This window comes from Battus philenor, unplaced genomic scaffold (assembly GCF_028537555.1).
Source record: "Battus philenor isolate CCGP_79_NKW_IND1 unplaced genomic scaffold, ilBatPhil1.0.hap1 SCAF_14, whole genome shotgun sequence".
Lineage (NCBI taxonomy): Eukaryota > Metazoa > Arthropoda > Insecta > Lepidoptera > Papilionidae > Battus > Battus philenor.
Genome location: NW_027181676.1, coordinates 8,581,882 through 8,599,298, shown reverse-complemented (window position 1 = coordinate 8,599,298; position 17,417 = coordinate 8,581,882).

Genomic DNA, 17,417 nt, shown 5'->3' with positions numbered 1-17,417 from the left:
TTCATTACATACTTTAAAGCCTTTTTTGTTTTAGTTTGACGTCTAATGCTTGACAAACTGGGAAAAGTGTTTTGGTTTACTCTGCGGTTTGTATGAACCTCGCAATTTTTCAATTTTTTTTACTATTGATAGCCTTAATGGAAATAATAAGAAAATAGCCAAACACTCGAACTGTTTTCGAGTTTTGTCCTTAGAAATACATTTAGCTATTCATTTGTAATCGTGTAATTTTCCAAAAAATAATTAATTCTTAATCTTTGTATTTTGTTTCCTATTGTGTGAACCTAAATGTATCGTGGGTAACAGGAAATGTATGTAGTAATAATTATGTATGTTATTTCAATAGCACACAAAAAATAATATCATTGATACAGAATTTTTTTACAAAAAAAAATAAAGAAATGCAATTTATTCAACACAGTCGCATCATAAACATATAGGTACATGAAGTGACAAAAAACAAAAATGGCTGATACTGGCTATAAACGGTAGGTAACTACACAGATTGGTTATGATGTGTGCATCACATCACCAGAACCTTGGTTTTTCAAAATATCTGTTATTATGAATATCACTGACATGTAAATTCAATATGCGTTACACATGTTACACCGCCAATAAAAATTAAATTGATTGCAAATAAAATAATCAGGAGGTTCCGAAGTGATGGACATATGTTATAGTTTTACTTTTTTATTTAACACTTAAAATTACGGTACGACACTTCATATCTTAATTATTTCCAATACGTTAATAAGTTAAATGATATTGTATGATTATTTAATTTTTTATTTAGAATTAGAATTTAGAAAATCAACATCTTGTTTATGGACCACTACAAAGTAGATTCTTTTCTTTATTCTGACATTTTGTTTCTACAAAGGCGAGAAACAAAACTCTCGCTACAATGAAAATAGTATTTAAGCACAAGTTAGTTACTTAAGCTACTTAAGAAGTTATTTCAAAAGTGTAAACGCAACTTTGACATTAACGTAACAGAATTATTAATAAAAATACTGTCATCACGCTGACGGGAGGAGAATTTAATTTCGTAGAGAGCGCTCACTGCATAATGTATGCCATCTGCTGACGCAAGGAGCTCTGTGCTATCGCTGTGTTGGTGTTATGTATTTAATATTTTACATATTCGCGGAAAGTTTCTATCCAAAATGTAATGATGTTCATATTATAGTTTCTTAAGAAACATGTCGGAACAAGCCGGAAATTACAACATGATTAAATAACGAATAGTCTCGTATGAATTTTATCGTCTAATATAATTAAATTTCAAAATAATTTTTTAATTTAATCTAGTCTATAAATTCATACTTTATTTCTGAAATATCGTTCAGCTTCTCGATTTAATGTCAAGATTTTGAGTGTACTTCGATAAAATGCCCAAAACGCGAAGATACAAAATGAAGTCATAAATTTTGTGAATGCGAATAAAATACGGCGTAAGACACTATTTCCTCAACCGAGTACAAATACAATTTTTGCTCTCGAATTCAAGTAGCTTAACTTTCCAATATCCTGCTAGTTTTGAAAATTTACATTTTGTACTTGTTCACGAACGATGGCAATTTATAGCTTCGTTCACGGATATTTATATTTTGCATTTCAGTTTTCTTATTGGACCAGTACATTTCACTATGAATTCGGATTATTAAAAAAACTTTAACCAACACTATTTTAATTATTAAAATGTTTAAGCAAACTTACCAACATATCTATACTTCTCGAAACATGTTATCTCTACGTCATGCCGTTGGCACTTGTAGAGCTTTTCCCCTCAACATCTGCCCTACTCTCTTCATATTATGTAGCTATACTATTTTTTATTTATATTATTAATCCCGGAAGAACACAAATTTGATGCAAACTAGAATCATGTTATCTATCCAATAATAGCATTCTGAAGTTAAATTCACACGACTACATTTTTAACAAGTTTTTATTTCTTACCAACAATATATTTACCTTCGTTATTAAGAACCTTTAACCATCTAGTACAAAAATTTTTAATGTCGGAGCTGTAAAAATCAATCTGTTTTTCTGTAAAATGTACTGACAAAAACGATATTACTTTCCGGTCCTAATACTTAAAGCTAGTAGGGTTACAAACGTTCCCTGATCGAGAGTTTACTTACTTAGATGGGTTATTCTTACAGTCGTGCTATTAGCTATTTCTACAAAATAATAACTATACTTTATGTAGCGTAGCTTCTTTCAAAGATAAGATACATACTGTAAACCAATACGCAAATTCGACTTGATGCATTTGACATATATTTTTAGTTATATTGAAACTCACTATACTTTCCATCACTGTTTGTGAGCAGTATATCACTGAGGAGTAGTGACAAGTCGTTCTTACATCAGAACACAAATAGTACATCATACTTAGATCGCGCTTGTCTTGAATAAAACATTTTCCGATTAGAATCAAGCTTTTACTTTTAAAACACCAATTAAAAACTGTCAACGTTTTTTCATATTTCTTATTAAACTAATTAAACTGAAGGATATTTTGCACACGCAGCTTTTTAAACTTCTGTTGGTAATAGTTGCATCTTAAAGCTTTTAATTATTGATAGATAGTTACTAAGTTAGAAATAAATACTATGGAATTTTTGATACTTGATTCAACCAATACTTTATCCGAATAACGTTTAAATCGTTTAATTATTTCTTACTAAGAATAATGCATCGCGTTTCAATCAATTGCAATAACAATAAAATAAAGAAGTTACAGTATTTTATTTGTTCATACTAAACTCTTTCACTCAATAAAGAGATTTTATTAAAGTATTCCATTATTTTATTAATTTTTGTAAAAATAGTTATTTCAATATATTATAACATTTCATAAAATCGCTATAACCAGAACTGACAAAGGGAAATAATAACCCTAGTCTAAACTAAAACCAGTGACGTTAATATTCGTCTAAACATTATTGTAATAGCTCGTTTCAATGCAAAGTTCGTGTCTTTGAAGTATGAGGCACAAAATGAAAACATAAATTGTCTGCAAAAGGAAGCAACCGTGCGCTTTAGAGACTATAGTTGTAAATTAGGTATTTCGTAACTGTCATGAGTTAGCGTTTTTCAACAAGAAATATCATTATTGTAGTTTAAAGGTGAAATGTAATTTGTTCCTTCAAAATCATAATCTTTTCAATCCTAGTACCTTTACAACAGGTTATAGGCCTCCCCGTAAGATTGCCTATAAGACTGGTTGGAAAAAAACTATATCCAGCGTCTTCTGAGGACCTTTAGAAGGTAGTCTGTTCAGCTTGTAGGCGAACATCCCACGCTACGCTCTCCGAGCTGTGGTCTCCTCTCCTTATCCGTCTAGACCCCAACGGCCTGTTCTGCGCGCTATGTGGCCTGAATATTATCACTTCAACTTGCCCATCCGCTGAGCCATGTCGGTCACTTTCCTTCGTCAACGCATAGCCCTTTCCCGCCCCTTTCAGCGACTTTGAGCTTGCCAATAAGGCCTAGAGCGAAAGAATGCTTTTTTTCCTTATAATTACGTACGAATAAACGTGTTCATACGACAATATGAACGCGTTTATTGTCGTCCATAGTAATATTTCATTTTTATAGGATAAACCTTCCAGCGTAATACCGTAATTTCTCTATAACGTAATCGATAACCAAACTCTACACAAATTTAATGAGAGTATCTAAATTCAAAAGGATACTGTAACCGAAAACACCTAGTTACGACTCTCTAGAGTGCTATAATGGCGTGTTCAAGGTATAATGGATACCGTGGAATTGATATTAATGTCGCCCCTTTATAAACCTGTTTAAATATCTTCAGGTTATATTGACACCAATTTAAATAAATTTAAAAGAAGCGAATAATAATAATACGCGGTTACGTGTTAAGTGAAAGACAGTAACACAGTCACAGACACTTTTGTGCGAAATAATTTAAATCATGTAACAGATTTCGAGGAGCATTTTAAAGCAGGTATTAAGTTGTAAAATGAAATGATGTTATTTATAAACATCATCATCGTCATTTCAACCGTAGCACTTACACCGCTGATCAAAGTCCTACCCCATAGCTAATACGTTTACGCCGCATTAGAATATAAATTACGTTATTATTATTATATACATGCCTTAATTATTTATAGATAAAAAATAAAAAAAGACTCTTGACTCACTCTTGTTAGACTTGGAGCCGTAACAGGTCTTGAAATCATCACGATCATCGTCATTTTAGCTGTAAGTGGAATCCATTAGGACCAGTTAGAAGCGGCCATCCAGCGTTTTCCGACGATCTTAACAATATCGTATTGTGATTTGATTGTTTGTGATGTGTATTGTTACTTTGTGAATGGATGTCTTATGCTGCAGTTACCGATCCATGGTCTCAACTCCAAAACCTTGAAACCTCAGCGACCATCAGGTCTACGCCCTATGTGGCCTGTTCACTGTCACTACAACTTGCCAATCCGCTGGGCTATGTTTGTGACTATCATTCGTCCAAACATCTCATTTCTGATTCGATGTCTTATCTACGAATCATAAATATGCTGTCTAGCATATTTATAATAATAAAAAAAAACAAAGGATTAGATAAACGAAGAGAAAGTTCAAGAAATATTTTTTTTAAAAGACGTATAAACCTATAAACTTTTACAAACAAGCATACATTTTTCTCCCAGTATATAGCAATGATAGTGAAATAATAAATTCGATCTAATATCTCCAGTTTTGCATGCAGCTAAAATATAGGAAAGCTTAATTACTTAGCTTGACGTTGACATAACTGTCTCTCGATTAAAAATTCAAACACAAAGTGCAAAGCGATGTTGCAGTCTGCGCCGAATTTAGCGCGGCGAGACTGGAAGCGCAGACGCCTACTTCACTTGACATTTCCAGTATACACGAATAGAACAATCAATAAGTTTCATGATATCCAGAGTGCAAATTCAACTTTGATTATATTCAATTTTAATTCACTTTCATACTTCTATAAATATTACTACATAGCCGATCATTAAATATTGTGATTATTAAATATGTTTGTAACATTATGGTGCTAAATCTAGTTTATTTTGTTAACTTTTTACAATTGCTGCTTTACACCGGCATGGTCACTCGGTGACTACCATTTTTGACAATTGTATGTACAATACATTTAATCATATTATCACTTAATTCAAATATTTGTACACGCTTTAAATGTGAAACTTTATTATCTTTATGACTACTAAAATTTAGTATTTTTGTATCAGGACGGCAGCTTGTGTTGTAATACTAAAAATATTTAATGCATGAAGACTGAACTAATGAGCCGCATCCTGTGTCGTAGTGCTATGAGCCCAGATGTATAGAACCATGTAAATTGCGGCACTTTATGTTATATACGCCTTATCACTTGACATTAGTAATCGACTTGGTACCTTAACTTTTTGTTGTAACGTATTTATTCTTAAATTATTTCAATATTACTGTTTGTTGACTTTATAACACGTTTAAAGTTTTTTTCATTGTAAACTCTTTGCTATACAAATGAATGATTAAAGATCGTCTTTCAAATACGAATAAAAAAAAATTCTCTTTGTGTTCTTTAACTGTACACATTTTTTATCTTTGAAATAAAGAGGTCACTCGCTTTAGATCGTTTAGTATTATAACATGTGATAGCAGGCGCTTAAGTGCAATGTTTTACATTGTTCCCAGCTGTCCCCGCACTACCTTTTCTGAGAGTAATTTCCTAAAATCGATTCTTGGTAATTTTTAACATTTCCAAAAAATATCATTGTCAATTATATTTATAATAAGAGCTTTAGTTTGAAAGTATGCATTTTAAATTACTCCCACTCAATCGTTCTCCCTGGGAAAATTCCGTAAAATTCTTATCTGACCTACTTACTTAATACCCTTACTTACGTAGTACTTACTTAGTAAAAGAAACATTTCTAGGAAGTCTCTGAGCCTTATTGTTAGATATCGTTATGAGTCATTACATACATGGAAACATATTACACGTAGTGATTAGTTATAGGTATAAATGCTTTAAAGGAAATCTTTTAAATTCTACCAGCAAGGGGGAGCGACCGTTTATTAACAACGCGTACTTAACTCAAAGAATTACATATTTTTAAACTCTAACTCATATATCAGCAAAAAGCTTTAAAGCTTTTACAATCACTCTACAATATGACAGTTAATTTTGTAAATTCGAATTCAACTGGCTAATAATAACTTTAAGCAATACACAGTCTACAGAAGGAGATAGTAAATATTAATTAACTTTAGAAACATTGATTTTTAGATAAAGAGCACCGCGCGTTAATTGCAATCACCCTGTGTATGTTTGTATACAGTAAGGGCGCAATTTAACAAAGCCGCTAGCCCGAAGTTCAATGAAGCTGTAAATGCTGGAAAAGCTACTGGCTTCCAATAGTAATCGAATAACTACATACCGTGTCTGTTAGCTCAGTAAATTTCTGTTTAAAATTGTAATAAAAGGTTTGTTATTTACGAGTATATTGAAAACACTACGCCAATGCGGAAATTTAATGGGATAATCTAAATTTATTAAGATGTTGTGTCCGAATGGAAACGGCTACAGCTCCCAGGGGTGTTATAGCTGCACATACATTACTGATATTGTCAAATTGTTATTGATTATTTACTCCCTTTCTTCTGATGTAGATTTGTTTAGTCTTATTGTAAATATCTGAAAAAGCTTATATGAACTCACAATTTCCATGCGGTAATCATAAAAATAATTTGTAATTTTTTTTATTCTCGCACTGACAAGCCCGAAAGTTTTTGATCGGTATGTGCTGCCGGTGACGATTTATGGCTCAGAAACGTGGTCGTTAACAATGGGCCTTATAAAAAGGCTCATGGTAACCCATACAGCTATGGAAAAGGATATGCTCGGAGATGCGAGAATAGGTCAGAAGTGAGGAGATCCGAAGAATAACTAAGGATATTGAATTAGTTTGAAGAATAGCTCTCCAGAAGTAGCAGTGATTGAGGAACGCCGCTCGTGCAATCGTCAAAAAGATGTCGTGGGCCCATCTTAGGTGCACCTACTACATACATAACCGAGGTAATGACCCTATCCAATGGGATATGGGCAGTGCAAGACCAGACATTGTGCCCTTTTTGGGAAGTGGGTTTTTCTTTCTAACCAACTTAGTAATCCAATAAAAGATTTAACAATACAATTAATTTTAAAACCTTTCATAGTGAATAAATATATAACTTTTTTATTTAAATAGGTTTGTACAAACATTTATAAATAACATTATGTTCAAAACGTGTTATTGATACCAGAAAATGCAAAGTAATCTTCGGTTAGTTGAAGGAAAATTCACTACTTGATACAAATTAAAAGTTACTATGAATATAAAATTACCAGCAAAGTTCAGACAAACAGGAAGTAATTACTGATTTATATATGTTCGTATAACGAAAACAGACCAAACGAACTAATAGGCAAAGTGGGTTGGCAAAATAAAGTGGCTGCATGCGCCGCACACAACAAACCTTTAATTAAAATTTTGTTACAGGTCGACCCGCTGTGGATTAAATTGTACTGGCTTTTTACACATTCACAAAACTTCACTTTTTTCTATAAAAAATATAAATGTAAAATACACTAATATATTGTATAAATATTTAGAGTAAATATACCCGTCATATGTTTCCGAGTGCATTTTGTTCTTTTTTTTTGTATGATATGGTATATATCAATATAACTCCTATTACCCATGCGTTATTTTTTTTTTACGCTTCCCATTCTGCAACATCTGTTAATAAGTTACAGAGTATTATGGTTTTACTATTTACAAAAATATATCAATAATTTATAGTTTTCATAATAACCTTCTTGCGGAGTTTACTGATAAAGCATTACACATACAGCACAATCTGCATGTTAAATCATACTGAATACTGATTGTTTTTAATTATTGATAATATTTGAGCGTTAACTTGTATGTTTGCTTTTTATATTTATCCTAATTTTTATTTATTTTTCGTCTACTTATTATAAATATCTATATGTAATATCGCAAAAACGTACGATTTTCTATAACAGCGTCATTCAGCTAATATACGCCCACTGCAAGACATAGGCTTTTCCTAAATATACCTATGGGAGGATATACCATAATCTCATGCTTGACAGGCGCGTTTGCGATTGCAATGTATTGTGTAACGTAGAGAACGCTGCTACCCATTCTTTGGAAACTTGTTTTGAACAGTGGCAATTTTGTATAATTAATGCACAAAGTGTGAATTATATAAGATTCTATATCGGTAATCGAAGTCCTCTACCGCAGGCTTACTTACCATTGCTCGATAGCATACAATTTATTGTAAACAGTTATTATTTATTAGTTTAACAATATTGAATAATAAAAATTAAAAAAAAATACCAAAGATTTCTTAAATATACGAACACGTTTTTGTACATGAAATCTTTTCATTATAAACAATATGAGTATTGTTTTGGCTTACGATAAATTTAAAATGTTAACATTGCAGTCTAAGTAAACTGTCGTGATACAACATTGGACGAAATAATATAACTAGACATGGAAACCGGATATTATGAAGCAGAGGCGGACGGGACATGCACTTTTATTATTGCTTGTGATATCGCAAAGAAGTCTAATCAAATTCAATAGTGATTTTATGATTTATTGCTTAAAAATTAATATTTGACCTCAACATTTATTTATTTAAATAAGAAAATATTTTAAATAACATCCTAATTAAGCATATTAGGAATCGCATAAATCATTACCTAATTGATTAACTAAGTGAAGTTCACCATGTATAAATGTCGTTTACGGTGGAGGTTACGAAGACTCGAGAAAATTCAGAAAGCAGTGGAAAGGACAGGAAGCTTCGCTGAGAGATGGAATTATAAATAAGAAGATCCGCAGAAGAACCAGGGTCGTCAACATAGCTCGAACTACTTTTCTTCTGAAGTGGTATTGGGCGGGGCACATTACTTGCGCAACCGACAGTTGTTGGGGCCGAAAGTTACTGTGACCGGTACACACAGCATGGGGCCCCATACCCTCCCCGTATCCCCCCACTAGGAAAACCAGCGACATCATCAAAGTCACCAGTGGTGCATGCTGCATAATACCAGTCATTATTGCAATCTTTAGAGGAAGTGTATGGCTTGCAGTAGACGTCTGTCGGTTACATGATGATGAAATGATGCAATTAATTCATATCCGACTATATTCTGTTATTCAACTGATTTATACATAAAATTTAGCTCACAGGGATCTGAATAAATAAACAATAGCAGGCAGGTCAACCTTTAATTTGTAATTTCCATTAACATTTTTAAATGTTAACTTAGACAGTTAAGCCATGTGCTCGATATTTGATGTTATGTGAAGTAAAATATACTTCATTGATTACATTACGCAAGTAAATATGTTCAGACATAACATTTCCCAGACTGGAGATGCGTTTTCATAAAATGTCGTTTTTATGTTAATCTACTTTCTGATCCCTATAAAAGCCAGCCATCAAAATTTAATTTCGTAGAAAGCAAACCGAGTAATTTATACGAAACTCAGACGCAAGCTTCGCTCTCGTCATGTTGATGAAAGTTAATGTACGAATTTTCTCAATTTCGTACATTTATTGCAAACTGTCTTAAAATTATTTAGCACAATCCGTGGTAATTGTATCTAGATAAAGATAAAAAAGGTAAAAAAGCGATTAATTTTATAAACATAATTTAAATCTAAAGAAAATCATCATCACTATTTCAGGCGAAAGACGTCCACAGCTGAACAGCTGTTTTTGGTCAACAGCAGCCTTAGTCCAGCATCTTTCAACAACCTTAACAAGGTCGTCTGTCCACCTTGAGAATGGACGTCCTACATTGCATTTGTCGGTCCGAGGTCTCCACTCCAGAACCTTAAGGCCTGCCTGCTACGACCTCAATTTACCAATCTGCTGGACTATGTAGTTTACTTTTATTTCATATAAGGATCTCCTGATAAATGTATCAGGAATGGAAAGAGGAAGAGGAATGCCTTTTTCGATAGCCGATTTAATTTTGTTTAAGTGGGAGTCCACATTTCAACGTATGTCATTAGTGGGAAGTCGCTTTGGTCATAGACTTTAGTCTTTATGGGATAAAAATTAAAATACAATAATAAAATCAATACTAGAGTATTTCAGTCTCTGATATTGTAACTAATAATATACGAAGACAAAGCAAAATAATGTAGTTTTAAAAATACTGAAATAATATTGTCTTCACATTTACAATACAAGCGTGTAAACATTGAGGACTATTGGCAGCCTTCAATGCTGCAAGGAAACTAACAGAGTTAATGATTGAATGTTACTGTTTTTCGTCTTAAGACTTTATTTTTCAATCTTAAAAATCTTAATTTTCATCAGTACGATAATTTTTTTGTTTGTACTATATGTGTACGCAATATATTAATATGTTATTCAATATTAAAGTTATTATAAAATATAGAACTGTCGGGGTTAGTTGTGCGTTAGACCCTCGTAACGGAACCTGAACACGCTTAATTAAACTGTCAAACTTGCAATCCTGCGTAATTTTCAATAGTGCGTATGTAAATAAGGCGTAGACAGTTATTATGTTTCTTATTTAGGTTGCATTGAATTATTGTAAAGTAAATACATTGAGTACTTATTACCAAAAATCATGTTTTAAAACGTCAAAGTCGTGCCACGTAAATGTAAGCTGAATATTGGTATTACTATGCTATTTTCTTCGGATTAAAAATATTAGCAAATTATTTAATAAGTATTAAAATATGGAAATCAAGCGAATTCGTCATTACTGTCAAACAAAATCGGTTCTTTCACTCGCAATCTAGGTCTCGTTAATTAGTTCATACATTCTATTCCGTTCAATCTTACATGTATATGAGCATGTTTTACTAAGAGTCGTAGTTCATATTCAAATTCTAATTATCTTTATTGCAGTAAACATTTACAAGCACTTTTAAATCGTAAATTATTTGAACATTATAAGTAGGATCTACCACCGGCTCGGAAAGGTGTTCTCTGAAAAGAGCTGGCCAGATACACAACAATTGTTCTTTTCAATGTAATTTAACGATGATAATGACATAAACCATGTAGCATGTGACATGTCAACAAACTAAGGCCAATTGTTTAAATCATCTAAAAACTCGAATGCTATAATAAGATATTGTGATAACATACTTTTAATTTTTGGTTTGCAACTATGAAAAGAAAGGTCAGACATATGTTGCGGGACTATAACGATAGAAACTATATCCTAAATATTTGCTACGTCAAACGGAATACATTTTTTCGTTTTACTGAAAAGTTTCAACGTGTTTGACCGCAACGCGTAAATCCTGCAGATCCGCCAATTCATTTTGTCACCTGTTAGACTACGTTGTTCACATTATATATTCGTAATAAATGTAAATTCATTATAAAACATCATTTAAAATTTGATCAGGATTTTTATTCGAGTTTCAATGAATAATAAAGAAATGGTTAATCAATAATTGTTGTTACAAGTAAAATTTATTACAATCCGAATAGAATAAACAAATAATGTGGTCTATGAATACGTATGGCATAAATAGTTCCAAAAACTAATAATTTCCGAGAAAAGTAATGAGGTATGACAACACGGAAAAACATTTTAAAAATTAATGTTTACTCTTTGTTCCTACAAACTTACTACTGGCAGAACGCGCTTGTCGCATTCCAATGGAAAAATAGTAAAAAAAGTAATAATCAAGTAAATAAAATGTGTTTAGAAATAAATATATATATATATATACAGTTTGTTACACACATGTTAGTTACATATAATAAAAATTAACAACATAAAGTTTACGAAATTTATTAAACTAAATTATGGTATAAATACTAAAAGTTTATCAGAGGTATTTAATTTTTTTGTATTTACGGACCAAGGACCCCAGACGCAATAAAATATGCACCGCCTCATAAAACATGCAACAGCTCTAAAACACTATTGTCTAGCCTTTAAGTCATCAACGTTATAACCTATTTGCATTGCTTTCTAAAATTAATCTACATTTTACATATTTAACGAGGTAAAAGAGGAATGCTACGCAAGATGTTTAGGAAAACTTATTGTAGCTTTATTATTTATAGTAAAAAAAAAGTATTAGTAATAGAATACTATATACAAATTCAACTTAAAACATAACCTGCAATGTATGTGTATAAAAGAAGTATACATTCTCGTTTGGACAAACATCGATGTGACATGGCGTTATAAAAAAAAGAGATTTTAATTAAATCGCCCGAAGCGCTGTGGCGTGTCGCTGGTGTAAACAATGATCAAAGTTTAACAAACGTTCGCCACGTTCAACAATTGCATTTCAGAGTTGTGACTGGTAATTAACAAACTTGCGTCATTAGCAACATAGATCCTATAAATTGAAAATTTCATGGGTCATTCGGCACTCGATTTCCAGTCGCAATTGATAGAATTTCAACTTATTAATTTTGTAAATGAGGTTATTTTTCTTTATTTAACATTGGAAACAAAATTTATATCAATAATTCAGAGAATATAGATATTCTCCGAATTATTGGCATAATTTTTAATCTGGAGTTCATACACTTTATATGAGTATTTAGTTCCATAACATTTTTTCACTCTTTTCATTTTTTCTCGATTGTTCTACATCCTCATTAAATCACCAAAAATATCTATATTTAACATTATGGACTAAGTTTATATAGAAACTTACTTAAGACACTACACTCGCAAATTATAACACATATACATTTTTATATACCTTAATATTTTTTCATGTATTTTATTATTATATTTATGTATTATTTTAAATAAAAGAAAGAAGTTTTAAAAACCTAAATATGAAGAATAAAAACTGAAATAGATAGCAATAAAATTAATTGCACGTCTATCTCGAGCTAGCAGCAACATGCAGCTAAATAAACAATAAGTATCAGTCTGGCTCCAGATAGAATGCTTTCTATCTAATGGATCCAAAAATATTTCACTTCTGGAATTGCCTCAAGACAGAGATATGCCAAGTGACATTTGAACGGATGTGTTCTTTAACGAAACCGAGCAGAGTACATTAGTTCCAGTACATACATATATTTCCTTGTTGAATCATTACTACTGAGTTACGTTTCCGTAAAATTAAAAAAATATATTGTACCAATATGGTACATCCTGTCCAAAAATTAACAGTTTTAGAAAAAATAAATGACGAATTAATAAAATAGTAAGATAAAGCGCTTACAAAATCCAGGTATTTAAATTAATTATTCTTTAGTGTCTATTCGGGCAGACGTTCTATTGCCAAAAGTTATTAGATTGTCGTCTTCTAATAGAGTTCCAGCATGACCACTTCATTTAGTGATTGGAAATAGATGTCAAAGCTTTGAAGCTTTTTGCTGACAAATGAACTACGCTTTTACTTCCTTAAAGCTTTTAAACCTGTAATCAATTACCCAGGAGTAAAGCATATATTTATATTCAATGAAGGACTAAAAAAGAGAGAAGGTTTATATATCAAGTAAAAATTTACAGACTGTAAAATTGGCGGAGATTATTCGGTAAACGGTATTAAGAGTTTGGTATGTATCCTAAATGAAGTAAATCGCCGGAATGCTTGTATTCATAAAATTTCGTGACTTTTACCTGCGGGGAGAATGTTATAATCGGTTCTGACAGTCGCGGCATTTCAAACAACACGCCGATCGTTGTGGCGACGTTTGTCAATGCGCGGTATCCATTGCGGTGGCGTTCCTCAAAACACGATGTCCGTTGTGGCGGCGTTCCTCGAAGTGCCTCGTCCGTTGCGGTGACGGTCTTGAAAGCGATATGTGTGTCAAACAAGATGATTTTCAAAAAAAAGTCGATTTCGCTCAAAGCTAGCCGTCGGTCGATCTCGCGGAGCTCCGCGGGCTAAAAGCTGTGTAGTTGGTGTGTAAATTCTAATATGGCACCTTCATGTAAAGGCAGTGAAAATTGTCGAATTTTTTAACAACTTAAATGTTCAGACGTTCAGATGTTTACAATAGTTGCACTAATTAAAGATTTTTTGATTTTGTAATATTTCATTAAAAAATATTATAAACCCTTTCCAAAAAAATTTATTATCTGCTACATCAGGACGGTATTTGTTTACGAAATTAGTCAAGCCCTGTCTGATTTGCATACAATGATTCATTAGCAGTATTAGCTCTTCAATCTAGCTCTATTGACCAATGAGAAATATCTACAATCACGAAGACCTTTTTGTTTCATATATTGAATATTCCTAACTATTACTAATTTTTCTGTGAGCCGAGGGTGAACTAAACCACGGTAGGTGTACCGTGGTTTAGTTCACCCTCGGAAGGAAGAAGGCCAACTGTCCCGTATTCGAAAGACTCCAAAGCGATTACTAACTCCATACAGGAAAGTAGAGAACCTGGCTATGGGCTATATTCGAATGCTGGTGCGCGCTGTTAGCCGTTTTGGCTTTTACAGCTTCATCAGACTCAGAAGAGAACTGTGAACAGCATCGCCACATTGATAAACAGTGATGAAGACAGGTCTTCCTTTCTCAAATGTTGCAGAGCGATAATTGCGGACGTAATTAATAGGAACAAAGATGAAAACAGTACAGGTCGGGTAAGAAATTAAAGGAATAGGAGAAAAAGTAAAACACTGATGTGAAATAAATAAAGAGAAAATAAAACAGAAAGTTATGTAAAAAAACAAAAATTGTTTAATTGTTAGAAAATGTGAAACTAAATAAGTATATTAATTAAGGATATTAAATAGCAAAGCAAAAATCTAAGCCAGTAAAAATAGTAATAAATACATGTATCTATAATAGTTGAGAAACGAGGTGATGGAAGTGAGGCGACGCATGAAAGGAAAATTGTTATGGTAGGGAATGCTAGAAAAATTGTAGAACGTAAGACAGGGAAAGAAAGATCATACGACGAATAAAAGATGAGAAAAGAAATAAAAGATTATTAAAAAAAAATTCATAGAATTGTAATGCACCGTCCCATAAATACGATAGGGGAGAGGGAGATGCCACAATAGCGAAGACCACAGAAAAAAAAACTATTACTAACAACAAGCTAAACATACGTCTTCAAACTTTTCGAGAATTGCAAGAATGACGCAAAATGTTTGACTTACTTAATGTCATTTGAAATTAATTTATCTCGAACTCAAAGTAATCCTTGGAATTTTTTTTTCATTAATAATATGTAAATGATAAATGGCAAATATTTATTTCAATGGTCCGTCAAATACTTTGAATGCAAACATTTTAAATTTGGCATGTAGACAATATGACATTTTCATAGTTTTTTGAGGGGTGATATGGATAGAAACCTCCGGTTTATTCTGACTCCAATGCTTAATGAAATAATAAAGTCACAATACCACTATCGATTAGTTATTATCATTGTCCTAACAGAGAAAGTATGCAAATGACGTATGCACGAGAAATGTAAGAATGTCTATGTGAGAGTGATGTGTTTTGTAGTGGCGATTAAGTCACGTCACGTCATCACGGAGAGAGATAAGTCAATCTAAAGACTTGAATGCAGTCGTAACAACAGGCGGAAGAGGAGACTGTGTGTGCTGATGGCGGAGAAGGTTGAAGTAAGTGTTAAATGTAGGTGTGGTTGGCCTAAGCAGGCTTAACTCGACGCTAACTTTTTGAAGATTGTCGTCAAACAGTAACGGCAGTCGTTACGAAAAGGCAATGGTCCAATAATGTCCATATGAACATGAAGGAAGCGACCATGTGGTATATCGAAATACCATCTTTTCTACCCTTGTCGCTGGCAGGCTTTGCAAATAGTACACCATTCTTTGCAGTCTTTGCTCATAGAAAGCCAAACATATCGTTCGGAGATAAGACGCATGTTAGTCCGAACACCGGGGTGACTCAAACTGTGAAGTTTATTGAACTCTCACGACGTAAATCAAGGGTAACGAATAGGCGAGTCTTACCAGTAGAAGTTTCACAAGTCAGAGATATGTTAGTACCAGGAATAGACAAACTCGTGTGCCTTGGCAAATACCTCGAATTCTTACTTTAGAGATATGGTATTTAAACGCGTGAAAGCTTCAGTCACGATATTTTCCTTTCCTTTTATTTACTTTATGTTAATCGTATATTGACTGATAAACAGCAGCTGATTTAGCTGCGGACAGGGAAGCTTCTCTTGGCGCTGTACGAAAGTGTACAGTAGCAGTTTGTAGTCTGTAAAAATTGTGACATGCTGGACCTCGAGGATATGACGGAAATGCGGAACGCTATCGTACACTGCCAAGAGTGCTCGATGGTAACAGGCCACTCAGATTGACGCGGTGTCAGTTTCTTACTGAAAAATGCTAGTGAATACCGCTGATTGTTGAAATTTTGCTGCAAACAAGACCCGACGCGCGCGCTCGAAGCGTTTGTAAAAAGACCTGGACCTTCAAAAGGTGTTGAAGAAAAGTAGCGTCGAAAAGATTGTTCTAACAGACGAATGGGTCGTGCAGTGCAGGTGTCCAAGGGAGAGGTTTAGAACCTTTGCTCTTGGTGGACACAACAGCTTCAATTAAAGGCGCTTGGTATTTTGCATCATGAGGGCTGAAACGGCGATAGTAGTTGAGCATACCGAGGAAAGATCTCATTGCTTACATTGTCGAAGGAGAAGAGAAATCAAGAAAGGCTTGTATTCGTTCCTTAGCTGAACAAGTACGTTCAGCATTGGTAACATGACCAGGAAGTACAACTTCACTGGCACCACGGGGGCATTTAAAGGAATTGATAACAATTTCATAGTCATCGGATCGTTTAAAAAAAATACGAAGATGTCGTTAATCGACAGAAGAAAATACCAGGACGTCATCAAGGTAAGGAAAGCAGAAATTAAGACCCCGTGTGATCTCGTCGACAATACAATGGAAGGTTTGTCCTACATTACGTAAGCCGAAGGTCATGAAGGGAAATTCGAAGAGGCAAAACGGAGTCACGATGGAAGTCTTCGAAATATCCTCTTCAAAGACGGGAATCTGCTGGTAAGGTGTGACTAGGTCGATAGTGCTAAAATTCTTGGAACCAGAGAGGCTATGAGTAAAATCGTTTATGTTTCTGGTAGAATACCTATCAGGAATGGTTCTAGCGTTTAAGAAACAATAGCATAGTAGGTCGGTATAAGGACACCGTGTGTGATGCGAGAGGACGTCCCGCTCGTCCGGTCAGGTCAAATGCTGGACGCAGCAGGATCAGCCGGGTTGTTGGCGGACGTTTTCTTTCCGGAGGATAACCCCCGGGAGAACAATGCAGACTACAGTGTTGTAAGAGCGAAATCCGATGAAGTCAACGCGGGGTCACGACGAAACATGCGACCCCCTT